The sequence below is a fragment of the Microcaecilia unicolor genome, chromosome 7 (genome assembly GCF_901765095.1).
Source record: "Microcaecilia unicolor chromosome 7, aMicUni1.1, whole genome shotgun sequence".
Classification (NCBI taxonomy): Eukaryota; Metazoa; Chordata; class Amphibia; order Gymnophiona; family Siphonopidae; genus Microcaecilia; species Microcaecilia unicolor.
Genome location: NC_044037.1, coordinates 166,277,842 through 166,290,022, shown reverse-complemented (window position 1 = coordinate 166,290,022; position 12,181 = coordinate 166,277,842). Strand labels below are relative to the sequence as shown.

General features: G+C 44.9%; 1 protein-coding gene across 2 annotated transcripts in view; it reads left to right on the top strand.

Annotated features, from left to right (window-relative positions):
* PARD3B (par-3 family cell polarity regulator beta) overlaps positions 1–12,181 on the top strand; it is a 2,175,158-nt gene that overhangs the window by 1,970,649 nt on the left and 192,328 nt on the right. The gene's annotated exons all lie outside the window — the stretch shown is intronic.

Below are 12,181 nucleotides of genomic sequence, written 5' to 3'. Positions count from 1 at the left end.
GATAGCACATCACAAATTAAATCTGGAAAATCACATTGTGGAAAGTATATGAATTTATTTGCATTCTGCAGAGGGAAATAAGTATTTAATCCCTCTGGCAAACAAGACCTAATACTTGGTGGCAAAACCCTTGTTGGCAAGCACAGCGGTCAGACGTCTTCTGTAGTTGATGATGAGGTTTGCACACATGTCAGGAGGAATTTTGGTCCACTCCTCTTTGCAGATCATCTCTAAATCATTAAGAGTTCTGGGCTGTCGCTTGGCAACTCGCAGCTTCAGCTCCCTCCATAAGTTTTCAATGGGATTAAGGTCTGGTGACTGGCTAGGCCACTCCATGACCCTAATGTGCTTCTTCCTGAGCCACTCCTTTGTTGCCTTGGCTGTATGTTTTGGGTCATTGTCGTGCTGGAAGACCCAGCCACGACCCATTTTTAAGGCCCTGGCGGAGGGAAGGAGGTTGTCACTCAGAATTGTACGGTACATGGCCCCATCCATTCTCCCATTGATGCGGTGAAGTAGTCCTGTGCCCTTAGCAGAGAAACACCCCCAAAACATAACATTTCCACCTCCATGCTTGACAGTGGGGACGGTGTTCTTTGGGTCATAGGCAGCATTTCTCTTCCTCCAAACACGGCGAGTTGAGTTCATGCCAAAGAGCTCAATTTTTGTCTCATCTGACCACAGCACCTTCTCCCAATCACTCTCGGCATCATCCAGGTGTTCACTGGCAAACTTCAGATGGGCCGTCACATGTGCCTTCCGGAGCAGGGGGACCTTGCGGGCACTGCAGGATTGCAATCCGCTATGTCGTAATGTGTTACCAATGGTTTTCGTGGTGACAGTGGTCCCAGCTGCCTTGAGATCATTGACAAGTTCCCCCCTTGTAGTTGTAGGCTGATTTCTAACCTTCCTCATGATCAAGGATACCCCACGAGGTGAGATTTTGCGTGGAGCCCCAGATCTTTGTCGATTGACAGTCATTTTGTACTTCTTCCATTTTCTTACTATGGCACCAACAGTTGTCTCCTTCTCGCCCAGCGTCTTACTGATGGTTTTGTAGCCCATTCCAGCCTTGTGCAGGTGTATGATCTTGTCCCTGACATCCTTAGACAGCTCCTTGCTCTTGGCCATTTTGTAGAGGTTAGAGTCTGACTGATTCACTGAGTCTGTGGACAGGTGTCTTTCATACAGGTGACCATTGCCGACAGCTATCTGTCATGCAGGTAACGAGTTGATTTGGAGCATCTACCTGGTCTGTAGGGGCCAGATCTCTTACTGGTTGGTGGGGGATCAAATACTTATTTCCCTCTGCAGAATGCAAATAAATTCATATACTTTCCACAATGTGATTTTCCGGATTTAATTTGTGATGTGCTATCTCTCACTGTTACCAATAACCTACCCTTCAATTATGGGTTGCTCATGTCTTTGTCAGTGGGCAAACTTACAAAATCAGCAAGGGATCAAATACTTATTTCCACCACTGTATACCTTACCTTGATTTGTATCTGCCTTTTTCAGGGCACAGACCGTACAAGTCTGCCCAGCAGTATTTCCCGCCTCCCAACCACCAGTCCCGCCTCCCGTCTCCGGCTCTGGCACAGACCGTATAAGTCTGCCCTCCACTATCCTCGCCTCCCAACCACCAACCCCTCTTCCCGCCACCATGCAGGTCTTTTTCTGCCGTCATCTACTTTGTATTCTAGAATAGGTGATAGCTTAGTGGGAGTGTTATTGTGAGGTTGCTTGTGAAGCCCTCTGGACCTATAGTTTCCATTTAAATGGATAAAAGTATTACTTACACTTCGCTCTACAACCTTTAAAGTTAAAATGGAAATAAAGTTAACTTCAGAGTTGATTTTACTTCCATTTTAATACATGTTTTTACACTAGGTCAGATTTAGTGCTCAGTTTTAACTGTTGTGTGCTATGCATCTCATTACTACTTTCAAAGTAAAGTAAAAAGAAAAAAAATTAACGAGGACATGAAAAAAAACTGTGTTAAAATTTTAATGCAGATTTTGTGCACACACTTATCACATCAGGTAATTGTGACAGCATGAAATGCAAGAGAGAAGAACGTGGAGGATAAGTGGTGCCAGACAACCGAGGGGGGGGGGGGGGGTAGAGAGAAAGAGAAATTATAGGGGATTGATAGAGGAGGAGAGACTGAAAGCACAGGAAAAGATTAACAAATGGAGTGAGAACTCTGTCATTCCTGCAAAACTAAAAACAGAAAAAAAAAACCCTTTGAATCAATATGGAGATGAGATTGTTAGGTCATGGAAAGCTGACCCATCTACAAGGGGAAAATCCACAAGGAATATTTAGAGATTTATTTCTGGTTTTGCTCTATAAAAGATAGGAAATACCAGGAAAATGCCTGAAATGATCCAAGGAATGGGATATGCTTGTCTGAAAACTTAAATTAGGAGAAATGCCAACGTTTAAAGCTTATTTTATAATCATATAATCAAGTTTTACATGTAAATTTTTGTAAAATGGACCTATACATATCACACTAAATATAAAGCAAACCAGCTGGACATTCAGATGTTCTTAGGAGGCTTCTAGATTATGTATTTCCTAACAGACTTGATCCTGTCGAGTCATCAATATGTGTAAGTTGACTAGTACATCCTCATCACAATGCAATTTAAATATCTATCTCTTCTGTGTTCTTTGTGCACAGTTGCTTTCAGTGAGGAATTTTTGTGTATATGTGTTTTTATGTTACTTTGATTTTCTCGCTCCTGTTCCTATCCTGAAACACCTTGCCAAGCGACTCAGGTCTCCATGGTGACAGAGGGCTAAATAGGAGGCTGAAATTTATAGTGTTGCCTTATGACTGCAAGATAAGGCTAGTATTCACAGTCTCCCTCCATGGTGCTTTTCATGATACACCAGCAGCCTGGCTTCTCTGTGGGACAGGAGGTGTTGTGCAGTACTTTTGTCAAATTATTGGACCAGCTAAACAGGTTTTTGTCATTAGCAGTTTATACATATTAAGGGCCCTGTTTACTAAGCCGCGCTAGCGTTTTTAGTGCACGCTAAACGCTAGAGTCGCCCATATGTTCCTATAGGTGACTTATTGTTTAGCGCATGCTACTCATTAGCATGCGCTAAAAATGTTAATGCACCCTTAGCGCTGCTTAGTAAACAGGGCCCTAAGAGATTATTTATCATTTGGTTATTACCAACATGTGGTTATCTGGGTAAATTCAGCAAGAAATAAGCAGGGATAACTTACATTGAACTAAAATGGGATTGCAATTTTTGGTTTATATAGCATTGTAGGAACGTTATATATGCCTAATAATGTGTCTCTCTGTGTAATTGTTCACCTACATATGCTCAGACACTTGAGGGGAAATTTGGTAAAGTTTTTTTCTGCATATAATGCAGATTTTACTTGTAGAAAATGGCTCTAATGAATATGTGAGGGGAGTACATGTATGAAAAGTTTGCATACTGAAAGACTGCATCTCCTTTTAATGTGCTCTGCACATAGGAGTTCCAAGGAGCATAGTTTGGAAACACATATTTAATGAAATATGCTAAACACACAAGGAGTATGTGCACACATTTATAACTTCTTTGGAACATGTATCGATTTATGCATTATAGTAAGAGCTTATTTTATAAAGGCACATAGGTGTCTACTGGCACACCCCTTACCTGGTTCAGGAAACCACTAGAGTCCTGCAGCATGCTATGCCTTGAGTCTTGTGAGTCTTTACTTCCTGGTTGCTGCACTTTCTCTTATATAGCCCTAGAGGGAGTGCTGACAGATGATCTCACTTCCTGGCTAATGGATATTTAAGGGCGTGCTCTACAGTCCACCAGTGCTTCAGCAATAGGTTTCTATAGTTGGGCTTCTCCGGTGTTTGTTGCCTGGCCAGTTCTTGCTTCCTGTCTCCAGCCTTGCTGTTCCAGTTACTCCCTGGCCTTGAGCATCAAAGGGGTCTCTGAAAAGCCACTCTCCACCCTGACTTGTTGGGGCACACCTAAGGGCTCCCACCACTAGGCTATTACAGGAATTTATCTAAACCATTTTTTAACCCCAACTTACAATAAATGATTTTACCACTTGCTCCACAAGGAGTTCTAGAGCTCAGGGCCGTGCCTAGGGTCTCTGACGCCCCCCTGCAGACTATCAGTTGGCGCCCCCCCCCCCCCCCCCGTGTGCGCTGCCCCCTCTACATGCTAGCAGAATACTGCATCTTGATCACACATGAAAAACACATGACACAACAGATATGAAGGCAAAATACTGAACTGGAAAGTTACCTGAAGAAGTCGGACTCAGTCCTTATGCGTCCTGCAGTGGCGTAGCCAGACTGCCAATTTTGGGTGGGCCTGAACCCAAAGTGGGTGGGCACAAAATTTTCTCTCTACCCCCCCCCCCCAAGCAAAATTTAGTCACACTCAGATGCATTTTTTCAGTGCATCAGATTTCAGACAATTTATTTAATAGCCTTAACACCCTTTTCAGTGAGCTTTCAGAGGCCAAAACCTCCTGCCTCAGGTCAGTATAATGCTGTTACGGTATCCTCTCCTGACCTAAGGAAGGAAGTATTGGTCTCTGAAACTTTATTATCACCATATTACTTTATCCTAAATTAAACATAAAATTATTTTCTTTACCTTTCTTGTATGGCCATTTACTTTTTCTCATTGTGTTGCTCCCAGTCTCTAGATTCTGCTTTCCTTCATTTTCGCTTAACTCTTCTGCCAGGGTTTCCTGGCTATTTGTCATTTTTCTCTCCTTTTTCTTTGCTTTCTTCAATATTTTTCTGCCTCTCTCTGTGTCCAGATTTAATTCATTCCTACTATCCATTCTTTAATTTCCTTCATCTACTTATGGCTTTTCATCTTTTTCTCACCCTTGTTCTCTCCATGCCCCTTCCTCTTATTCTCCAATCTTTCACTACTCCCCCTTTTCATGCAGCAGCTCTCCTCTTTCTCTCCCCATCCTTCCAGTGTCTCCCCTCTCTCTCCCCATCCTTCCAATAGTCTCCCCTCTTTCTTTCTGCATCCTTCCATCGTGTCACCTCTTTCTCCCTACCCTTCCTTCCAGCATCTTCCCTCTTTTTCTCCCCATCCACCCTCTCTCCTGATCCTTCCATCTAATGTCTCTCTCCCTCCTTCTAACCAGTGTCTATCTCTCTACCCTTTTCTGTTCAGTGTCCCATCTCTCTCCAGATCCTTCCAGTTTCTCCCCTTTTTCTCTGCATCCTTTCATCCATCTCCCCTCTTTCTCTCCCCAACCTTCCATCCAGTGTCTCTCTCCCCATCCATCTGTTTTCCCTCTTTCTCTGCCATCCTTCCATCTGTTTTCCCTCTTTCTCTCCCTATCCTTCCGTTTTCCCTCTTTCTCTGCCATCCTTCCATCTGTTTTCCCTCTTTCTCTCCCCATCCTTCCGTTTTCCCTCTTTCTCTGCCATCCTCCCATCTGTTTTCCCTCTTTCTCTCCCCATCCTTCCATTTTCCCTCTTTCTTTCCCCATCCTTCCATTTTACCTCTTTCTCTCCCCATCCTTCCATTTTCCCTCTTTCTCTCCCCATCCTTCCGTTTTCCCTCTTTCTCTGCCATCCTCCCATCTGTTTTCCCTCTTTCTCTCCCCATCCTTCCGTTTTCCCTCTTTCTCTGCCATCCTCCCATCTGTTTTCCCTCTTTCTCTCCCCATCCTTCCGTTTTCCCTCTTTCTCTGCCATCCTCCCATCTGTTTTCCCTCTTTCTCTCCCCATCCTTCCATTTTCCCTCTTTCTTTCCCCATCCTTCCATTTTACCTCTTTCTCTCCCCATCCTTCCATTTTCCCTCTTTCTCTCCCCATCCTTCCATTTTCCCTCTTTCTCTGCCATCCTCCCATCTGTTTTCCCTCTTTCTCTCCCCATCCTTCCATTTTCCCTCTTTCTCTCCCCATCCTTCCGTTTTTCCCTCTTTCTCTGCCATTCTTCCATCTGTTTTCCCTCTTTCTCTCCCCATCCTTCCATTTTCCCTCTTTCTCTGCCATCCTCCCATCTGTTTTCCCTCTTTCTCTCCCCATCCTTCCATTTTCCCTCTTTCTCTCCCCATCCTTCCGTTTTTCCCTCTTTCTCTGCCATTCTTCCATCTGTTTTCCCTCTTTCTCTCCCCATCCTTCCATTTTCCCTCTTTCTCCCCATCCTGCCATCCGTTTTCCCTCTCCCGATTCAGGCCCACCAGCCCCAGCTCCCATTGCCGGCCACTGCTGCTTTTCCTGTTGAGCAGCAAGGCCGGCGCTACAAAAAGAAGAAGCGCTCAGCTGACTGAGCTGAGCGCCAACGCTAACGACGAGAAAAAATGTTTTAAAAAAAACTTTGCACCGCAGGCAGCCTCGAAGCATTGGCTGCTGGCTCTGCAGGCTCCTCCCGTCTCTTACGTCACAGCCCCTGCTTCTTTTTGTAGCGCCGGCCCTGCTGCTCATCAGGAAAAGCAGCAGTGGCCGGCAATGGGAGCTGGGGCTGGCGCGGGCCTTGAGGAAAAGTGGGTGGGCGCGCCAGAGCTGAAATTGGGTGGACCTGGGCCCACCCAGGCCCACACGTAGCTACGCCCCTGGCGTCCTGTCTACCCCAAAAGAAAAATGAAATCAGTCCTTGTTGTTAAGCGATTGGTTTGTGCGGATTAAACTTCTGAGGTAAATTCTGTAGTGATCTTTCACACTGTCTGGGTTTCCATGTGGATACTGACTGCCCAGTACAATGACCGACTGGCTGACTGGTATAACTGGGAGGTTATAACCTATAATTACAGTACAACTCCTAGTCCTCTGGGTCAAGGTACTGATGAGTGAATACAGGAAAAGGTGACTGGACCCAGGAATTTGGCTCAGGAGAATCGGGATTTCAGTTGTTTTGAAGTAAAAGATTAGATAGTTTGGTGCCTATGTGTCTTTATAGGCGCCTTCCTGCCCAATTAACCTAAGTGCCCTGTTATAAAATTTCATTCCACAAAACTAAATCATCTCCTTCTGGCCCCAATGGAAAACTGAAATCACAATATTTGTTGCAAGCGATTAGTTTGTGCACATTAAACTTCTGAGGTGAATTTTGTGGTGACTTTCACACTGCCTTATTCCAGTGGTGTAACTGGAAGCCCCTAATGTCCCAAATGCTCTGGATCAAGGTTCTGATGGGCGAAGGTAGGAAAAGGTGCTAAACCCTGAAATGGACCTTAGGGGGGGTGGGGATCCCTCTCTTTTCAGTCTTTTTGCAAATAAAAGAGTAGACAGATTGTGTTAATCACTCAGACCTCACTAGTGTGGAGTTGGGGTTTTATTATCTTTTTTTTTTATTTCAGTGTCTTTTGGGGTCACTGCACTTTCTTTTCTCTCCCGGTCCCCCTCTCTCCCTACTCTCTGTCTCTCTCTCTCTCTACCTCTGTTTGCCACCTTTCATTCCAAGTCCCGTCCCATCTCTGTTACCTCCGTCCTCATTGGAGAAAACTCCCTTCTCAGTAATCCTTCTCAATTCCAGATTGGGCAGAAGCTCTGACAGACCAGCTCAGCTCTGTCACTGCCTCTCAGCACTCCAACGGTCAACGGATGGAACGGCAAAACAGGGCAGTGGTCCAAATAAATCGGACAGACGCGAGCGTGTGGGAAGACTTGGGTGCCGTGGGCGGTGACAAAGAGCCATGCGCGCAGGAAGGCAGCAGCAGCGCATGCACTGATGCGCCAATGCGGTATTTTTTTTCTTTTACTGGACTGGATGGTGCAGCGCGGCGCTCTTAAAGGCAGGCGCCCCCCTTGCGGTGCTTACCCCGCTTACAGGGTTTGCACGGCCCTGCTAGAGCTTAATTCTACATCGGATGAAAAAATATTTTTCCTATTTGTTTAAAATGTGCTACTATGTAACTTCATGGAGTACTTTTTGATAGAGTAAATAATAAATTTCAATCTACCCATTCCACTCCATTCAGGATTTTATAGACCTCTATCATAGCTGTCTCTTCTCCAGACTGAAAAGCCATAACCTCTTTAGCCTTTTCTAATATGAGAGTTGTTCCATCCCATTCATCATTTTAGTCACCCTTCTTTGTACCTTTTCCAGTTCCTCTACATCTTTTTTTTAGGTGCAGTGACCAGGATAGCACACAATACTCAAAATGCAGCCTCACCATGGAGCAATACTAGGGCATTATGATATTCTCTGTTTCCTAATCATTCCTGGCTTTCTGTTTGCTTTTTTTTTTTTTTGGCCACTGCTGCACACTGAGAAGGAGATTTCAATGTATTATCTACGATGACCCCTAAATTATTTTCCTCGGTGACTCCTAATGTGGAACCTAGCATCATGCAGCTATAATTTGGGTTATTCTTCCAAATATACATCACTTTGCATTTGTCCACATTAATTTTCATCTACCATTTGGATACCCAGTTTTCCAGCTTACCAAGGTTGCAATTTCGCATATCCCACATGTGATTTAACAACTTTGAATACTTTTGTATCGTCGGAACATTTGATCATCTTACTCATCATTACCATTTTCAGATCATTTATAAATATGTAAAAAATCACCAGTCCCAGCACAGATCCCTGGGGCACTCCACTATTTACATTCCTCCATTGAGTAAATTGGCCATTGAACCCTATTCTGTTTTCTATCATTTAACTAGTTGCAAATCCACAGCAGAACACTCCAAATCCACTACTATCCCATGCTTTTTGTTTTTTTCAGGAATCTCTGATGAGGCACTTTATCAAAAGTTTTCTGAAAATCTAGATACACTATGGGGCTCATTTTCGAAAGAGAAATTTGTCTAAAAAGTGGCAGAAGCATTTGGACGTTATTCTCGCAAAAATGTTCAAATCAGTATTTTCAAAATCTATTTTTAGATGTTTTTCTATGAAGTCTGTCAGAAGTGCATTCAAATCACAAGGGGGGGGGGGAGTGTTGTGGATGTTTCAAAGGCGGGATTAGGGTGTGCCTAACACTCGGACGTTTCACAGCTATAATGAAACAAAATAACGTCCAAATAACGACTAAAACCAAGACATTTTTGTCTACAGCTGTTTTCAAAATGAATAAGGCATGAAAAGGTGCCCTAAATGACCAGATGAGCACTAGAGGGAATCAGGGGTGACCCCCCAATACCTTCCCAGTGGTCATGGACCCCCTCCCACCCCCCAAAAATGTGAGTAAAAATATGACTTACCAGCCTCTATGACAGCTGCAGATGTTGAAGTCTGGTCTATGAGAGCAGTATGCAGGTTCCTGGAGTATTTTAGTGGTCAGTGCAGTACACAGTGGGGGACCCAGGTCCCTATCTCCCTCTACCTGTCATACTTGTGGTGGAAACTGTGACCCCTCCCAATGTCACCAAAACCCTACTATGCCCACATACGGGTTATTGTGGTGGTGTACAGTGGGGGACAGTATGTTTTGGATGGGTTTTGGAGGGCTTAGGGGACAAGATAAGGGATCAAAGGTGAGATGTCTACCAGGAGCATTTTTATGACATGCACAGAAGTGCCCTCTAGGGTGTCCCATTGCTCTCCTGGGATGTCTAGAGGACAGTCTACTAAAAATGCTGGCTCCTCCTACTTCCCAGTGGCATGAATCTCTATGTTTTGCACTTACTCATTTTTTTGTTTTGAAAATGGACCAAAAAACAAAACATCCAAAGAACAAAATCTTATTTGGAACAGTATTTAAAAAAAAAAAAAAAAAAGATAGGTGTTTTTCTTTTTTGAAAATGATGTTTTGTCCTATTCAAATTTTGGACATTTTGTGCAAAATGTCCAAAATCGGACTTAGACGTCATATCAAAAATGCCCCTCCACATCAACTGGCTATCCACATGTTTATTCATGCCTTCAAAAATTACTAAAATGGTGAGGCAAGACTTTTTTCCTTAGCTGAATCAAAGTTGACTGTGTCCTATTAAACCATATTTGTCTATGTGTTCAGTAATTTCTACCATTTTGCCCAGCTCTGATGTAAGGCCTACCAGTCTGTAGTTTCCTAGATCACCCCTGGAATCATTTTTAAAATTGGCATTAACACTGTCCACTTTCCAATCTTCAGGTACCATGGATGATTTTAATGACAGGTTGCAGATTGCCAAGAGCAGATCCTGCAATCTCATTTTTGAATTCTTTCAGTACTTTGGGGTGGAAACCATCTGGTCCAGGTGATTTACCACTCTGTAATTTGGTGATATGGTTTATTACATCTTCCAGATTCACTGAAATTTTTCAGTTCCTCTGTATCATCACCCTTAAATACTATTTCTGGTACAGGTAGCTCTCTTATGTCCTCCTCAGTAAAGACCAAGTCAAAGAATTAATTCCATCTCTCTGCTATGGCCTTGCCCTCCCTGAGTGCTCCATGTACTCCTTACTGCAGCAGTCAGTTTAAGTCTAATAGTCTCACCATAGGTGCCGATTCTGTGGGTGCTCGAGCACCCCCAATATTTCACCCACCGGAAGTTCCCTTCGCCAGCCCAGAATTTTAAAAGTCCCTCCCTTCGAGTTCTAGGCCCCCTCCCTCCAAATTTTAAAAGTCATCTTGCCTCGTCGGGGTTACAGCGGCAGCAGCAGTGAAAAGCATTCAGCCTTCCCTTCTCTCTCTCAGCTCTGGTCCCGCCCTCATTTCCTGTTTCCGCAAGGGCGGGACCAGAGCTGAGAGAGAGAGAGAAGGGAAGGCTGAAGCGCCAAGTCTGCACGCTTTTCACTGCTACTGCTGCTGTAACCCCGACGAGGTAAGATGACTTTTAAAATTCAGAGGGAGGGGGCCTGGAACTCAGAGGGAGGGAGGAAGGGGGCCCTGGAACTCGGAGGGACCCTGGAACTCAGAAGAAGGGAGGGGGACCCTGGAACTCAGAGAGATGGAGGGAAAGGAGAGAGAGAGGGGAGGGAGGGGGGTCTGGAATTGGGAGGGACTGGAACTGGGAGGGAGGTTGGGAGGGGGGCCTGGAACTGGGAGGGACTGGAACTGGGTGAGTGGGTGGGAGGGAGGGGAGGAGGACGGGGAGAGGGAGGGGGATAGGGTGGGAGGGGGGAATGGACCACCTGTAAAACAAAAATTCAGCACCCCCAATCATTTTGAAAAGTTGGCTCCTACAGGTCTCACTGAAAAACTATTTCCAAGTAACCCCAAAATCATTACCCCTCGTACCCAATCCTACATTCTACTAAGGCTTAGATCTACAGTGGGGGAAATAAGTATTTGATCCCTTGCTGATTTTGTAAGTTTGCCCACTGACAAAGACATGAGCAGCCCATAATTGAAGGGTAGGTTATTGGTAACAGTGAGAGATAGCACATCACAAATTAAATCCGGAAAATCACATTGTGGAAAGTATATGAATTTATTTGCATTCTGCAGAGGGAAATAAGTATTTAATCCCTCTGGCAAACAAGACCTAATACTTGGTGGCAAAACCCTTGTTGGCAAGCACAGCGGTCAGACGTCTTCTGTAGTTGATGATGAGGTTTGCACACATGTCAGGAGGAATTTTAGTCCACTCCTCTTTGCAGATCATCTCTAAATCATTAAGAGTTCTGGGCTGTCACTTGGCAACTCGCAGCTTCAGCTCCCTCCATAAGTTTTCAATGGGATTAAGGTCTGGTGACTGGCTAGGCCACTCCATGACCCTAATGTGCTTCTTCCTGAGCCACTCCTTTGTTGCCTTGGCTGTATGTTTTGGGTCATTGTCGTGCTGGAAGACCCAGCCACGACCCATTTTTAAGGCCCTGGCGGAGGGAAGGAGGTTGTCACTCAGAATTGTACGGTACATGGCCCCATCCATTCTCCCATTGATGCGGTGAAGTAGTCCTGTGCCCTTAGCAGAGAAACACCCCAAAACATAACATTTCCACCTCCATGCTTGACAGTGGGGACGGTGTTCTTTGGGTCATAGGCAGCATTTCTCTTCCTCCAAACACGGCGAGTTGAGTTCATGCCAAAGAGCTCAATTTTTGTCTCATCTGACCACAGCACCTTCTCCCAATCACTCTCGGCATCATCCAGGTGTTCACTGGCAAACTTCAGACGGGCCGTCACATGTGCCTTCCGGAGCAGGGGGACCTTGCGGGCACTGCAGGATTGCAATCCGTTATGTCGTAATGTGTTACCAATGGTTTTCGTGGTGACAGTGGTCCCAGCTGCCTTGAGATCATTGACAAATTCCCCCCTTGTAGTTGTAGGCTG